Source organism: Alligator sinensis, unplaced genomic scaffold (assembly GCF_000455745.1).
Source record: "Alligator sinensis unplaced genomic scaffold, ASM45574v1 scaffold277_1, whole genome shotgun sequence".
NCBI classification, from domain to species: Eukaryota; Metazoa; Chordata; order Crocodylia; family Alligatoridae; genus Alligator; species Alligator sinensis.
In genome coordinates this window covers 1,262,735-1,267,599 of record NW_005841899.1, presented here as the reverse complement: position 1 = coordinate 1,267,599, position 4,865 = coordinate 1,262,735, and the positions used below count along the sequence as shown (strand labels likewise).

Sequence of the window (4,865 nt, the reverse complement as noted above, 5' to 3'; positions counted from 1 at the left end):
ATTGACATAGAGCGCAACCCCTCCCCCTTTCTTCCCCACCCTGTCCTTTCTGTACAGCCTATAACCCTCAGTATGTACCGCCCAGTCATGGGAAGAATCCCACCAGATTTCAGATAGCCCTACTAAGTTGTAGGTGTTTTCTGCAAGCAGGAGTGCTAGTTCATCCTGCTTGTTCCCCATGCTCCTAGCATTAGTATATAGGCACTTGAGCCCTGTGACTGGTGCCTTTTTTGCCCCCCCGCTCCGATTCCCAAAGGGCCCCTTATTGCTTACCTGCTTATTGCTTACCTGTGCTGTATTGCTGTCCGCCCCATGGATTGCAGGTTCCCAATGTTCTCCTTTTTCAGGCTGGGCTGTCCTTGTGGGTGCCACATGGTTTGGTGGTCCACAGCTTCCCCCGCCCTCATCTTCCCCACCCCCCAACGAGTCTAGTTTAAAGCCCGCCAGAGGAGATCCGCCAACCTAGAAGAGAACACACGCTTACCTTTGGGGGACAGGTGAAGCCCATCCCAACTGAGCATGTCCCTCATCATGATGTGCAAGTCATTGTCCAGGAATCCGAAGCCTGCCTCGAGACACCATTGCCGAAGCTGCCAATTGGTCTCTCTAATGCAGTTCTCATGCCGTCTTCCGCGTCCGCTCACTGGTAGGACAGGAAAGAATACCAGTAGGACAGAAGAGAATACCACTAGTATCTAGTGAAGAGAATGCCACTAGTATGATTAGTAATCATGAAATACTTATCTTTTTGTTAGAATAGTGCTCCATTTTGTGTCTATGAATATAGTGAATATAAGAACATGAGAGATGTCATATGAGCTGAGACTAAATATCCAGCTAGACCAGTATTCTGTATCTCATAGCATCATAGATCATTTATCTAACTTTTTCTAGCTTAATTTAGCTGTAGCTTACAAAAGCTCATGGCCATCTGAACAAGTTGGTCTAGAACATTGGTTTCTCAACCTTGAGGCGCGACCCAAATCAGGGTCGTGGGGGTCCTCAGTAGGGTTGTAAAGTGTCTACACACACGTGCACACATGTGCGTGGCGCAGGAGAGGTGGGTGGGGTGGGGCCAGTGTACACAAAGGGGGCAATGGCGGTTCCCCCAGCCCTGCCCACAGGCCGCTGCCATCGCTGCCACCACACTCCGTTCCCAGCAGCCCCTGCGGTGCTGGGTTGGGAGGTTGTTGGTGGCCAATTTAGGGTCATAGCAAAAGAAGGTTGGGAACCACTGGTCGAGAAGGTGCCACCCTGGCCTGCCTTCTGCCTGACTTCAGACTAAATTGTACTTGCCTCCATAGGTTCCCATGTTGCTCTTCTAGCTGAGTCACTAAAAGCTCTATATATTTAATTGAGTCCATATATTCCTAAAAGAAAGGATGGCCTTGTTTTAGGAATCTATGGCTAGTATCATATGGCTAAATATCTCTCTTTACTTATTCTTTTTGTTATCAAAACCCACAAGTTCTTAAAAGTTTAGCAGTATTCCAGAAGAAGTTCTATTCTTAGTCTAAGCTTTTATAATGTTGCACTGTCACTTAGAACAATTTCAGTCCTGAAAAATAAAAATGTACATTGTATACATAAAGTATGATGGCTGAGCTATTATGACATTTATCTTCACCTTGTGGAAAGAAGGGTGATGTACTGTCCCTCTGGTAATACTACCTTCCATTCCTGTACCATGAAGATAAATGGGTAAAATAAGACAAGCCACTATGCAATAAACATGCATACATGTACACAATGTAAATAATAATGTTATACAGCCACCCATAGTAAATGAGGATATGATCTCATCCAGGGGCATTCTGGTGAATCCATAAACCATTAAGGAAGAACATTTATCTCCGGGAACCTATCATAGAATTTTTCTCCTGGTGTTATGTTAACATCTATTATTTTCATGGTATAAAGTTTGACACATTTTCTCTTTTTATTATTTGAAGGAGTTATATTATTATTGATAGTTTGTTGGTTTAATTAATGTGGTTGTACAGATTCCGTAGCCATGGGAATGCAGTATATTATGCTATATGCTATTTTGTGGAATCTTTCTGAAATATTTCATATAAATACCACCCTGGAGTTATTTTCATTCTGAAAATGAAGTTATTTTTCTATTGCTAAAGTGTTTCTGTAGTGAAAATAGTCATTTATTTAAAGAACAGACAGCATTATTTTAGCAAGAGGAAAACAATCATCATTTTAGTGATGATACTGATACATTTTATTGCGTATTATGTATGTTTATTTGTTATATTTTTGTTACTGTCTACAAATGCAGTAGCTTTCATATGCCCAGTAATATCACAAAGTTATTGCATTGGGAGAAGTGCAATGAGCTAGGAACTAAATTATAGCTCAATATTCAAATATAGTTTTTGTGGTAACATTTTTTCAAACTCACATGGCATTAACAAATAAGCATTTTGAGACAGTCTGGTTGCCTAGTGTACATAAACTCATCCCATAAATCTTGAGATCTGTAGGGAAAATTGGTCCATCCCAAGTCGAACTCTCACCCAAAACCTACAGAGAGGCTGTTCTGCAGGCTTTCTGTATCAGGGGATCGGTGGAGGAAAATTCTAGGTATATTGTGTCAATCAGTGATTCTCAACCAGGGTGCCTTGCCATCCTTTGAAGGGCACCACGGGAAATGTGAGGAGATAAGGGAGATGTGAGAAGATCCACAGATAAGGGCAGGCTCAGGCTCTGGGTGTGAAGAGATGAGCAGAGAAGGGCAGGCTCAAGCTCCCCTGTTTAGCCTCTCCTCTGCCCCCACTGCCTGGCCCCTCTGCAAGAGGTAAGTACTATACTAAACAAATGAGTTTTTGAAATGGGGTGCCACTCAGTTCACAAATGTTATGGTAGGAGCCTTGAGTCTAATGAGGGATGCTTTGAGTCGAAAAAGGTTGAGAACCACTGGTGTAGATACCGATGACAGTCATGCATCTTGCCCAGAGTTTCCCTAGTAACGTCTGTACAGGGCAAGGGATTTATATAAGAACCCTCGGGTGCACGTACAAGCCTACATTAAAAAACTGTATTTTTTCTGTTGCCGTGAATTTTGTGCGTAAGGATTCCACTGGCCCCAAAATGAACGTGACCCTCACAAACTGTGTCAGTAAATCAACATTTTAGAAAGGTTACAAAATATATGCCAATCAAACATTTTGATCCTTTCTTTTAGGAATATATGGACTCAAATAAATACATAGAGCATTTAGTGACTCAGCTAGAAGAGCAACGTTGGAACCTATGGAGGCAAGTACAATTGATATTATTTTTAAATGAATGTAACAGTCCATAGTTTTGACTCCACATGTCAGGTAAAATGGACAGGTATCTAATCTGAACCTCTTCTGAGATGTGGCCTATGGAGTATTGAACTTTAACCCAATGAAATAACTCAGCCACGCACAACACAGACAGTTGTCTCTCTAAATTACAGCTTTGGCTAGAGAGATTCTTTGATAGATCATAATTTGCAGTGTACGAAAGCTCTATGTTTTTTAAACACGCTGTGCTAACTCTATTTTGAAATATAGGCAGCTTTATTGGAGTAGATTTATGAAAGCTTTTAGTATCTTTAATTATCTGTGTCTCCTTCAATGTTATGTAAAAGGACACACATAACTGCCCCCAAAATGGTAATAATTTGGGCAGCATAGGAAATTCAGTTTTAAAGCCTAACTTAGCTGCTTCTAGCAATCCTGCTTCAGTGAAATGAAAGGAGTACTGATTGTCCAGTAAGTACTTTTCACATTATCCTCTCTTACTACACAAGGTCAATACCTGATTTGTATATACAAACCTCATGGGCACTCCTGGCTCACTTAGAGCAACCTCTATAGAGCACTGCTTCGGGAAAAATAGTATAGTACCAGAAACATTTATGTCATCAGGTCACTAGTTGTTCCTTTTGTGAATAACATTTGAATAGATTTAGAGAGATGTAATTTGGCCCACATAATGAGGATGGGCGTTACTAGTCTGGCATCACTAGTAACGCATCAGCAAACGATCCAAGTAAAACATCCAATCAAATTGCTGATGCACACGGAGAAAACATTTTTAGGATGAAATACTATGTCTGTAGATGTGCTGGGAGGTTGCTCCAACGCACTATAATTGCAGCGTGCCAGGGCATGCTAATTAGCGTGCTCCAGCCAGCCTCTGTACCTCATATCCGTGTCTCCATGCTTCCAAATAGTAGTGGGGGCGATTTAACTAAAGCTCGTTCAGTGGGTGACTTTGCACATTGTTTGATATATGTCTGATGAACATTCCTGTCCTTTAAAAATTGAATGATTATAGTAAAAGAACGGAGGTTTATATGCAATATTACAGTATTCAGTAAACAGCATTTGAATCCTAATGAAGGATAATAGAAGCACTATAGTGAATAATGATATAGTGAAAAAATAGAAATGAGTAAAGCAAATTAAAATCTCCTTGAGAACCAGCAGAGAGTAGGATTTTATTGAATTGTGAATTGACACAGCAATGTTTTAAAGTGAGTGGTTTTTTTCAAAATTAAAGTCAGCATTTCTTTTTTGTTATTTTTTACAGAGAGATAAAGGTGTCCCATTTGCAGGCCATTGAGATACCTAGGTAAAAACATCAGTCTGGCAATGAGTCATATGAAAAAAAGCCCTTTGGTTTGGATAGACTATTTTAAATTACTAGATTTTAAAAAAGGGAATCTCTGATATGTGGAGGATTATGGGACTAGCTCATGATATTCAAGGGAAGTACTAGATTTTGTGTAGTCAAACAGATGTTCTAATAAATCAGCATAGACCACTTCTCAGACTTCATTATGCCCTTGATTTGTGACTGCCATGTTTTTAACCTAT

The 4,865-nt window shown here is 40.5% G+C and overlaps 1 long non-coding RNA gene across 1 annotated transcript in view; it reads left to right on the top strand.

Annotated features, from left to right (window-relative positions):
• LOC112549360 overlaps nucleotides 1–3,261 on the top strand; it is a 233,785-nt gene extending 230,524 nt beyond the window's left edge. Inside the window, exon 4 of the long non-coding RNA XR_003092761.1 lies at nucleotides 3,197–3,261. This is a non-coding gene — a long non-coding RNA (uncharacterized LOC112549360). The remainder of the gene's footprint in view (nucleotides 1–3,196) is intronic.
• Nucleotides 3,262–4,865: the final 1,604 nt, after the last annotated feature.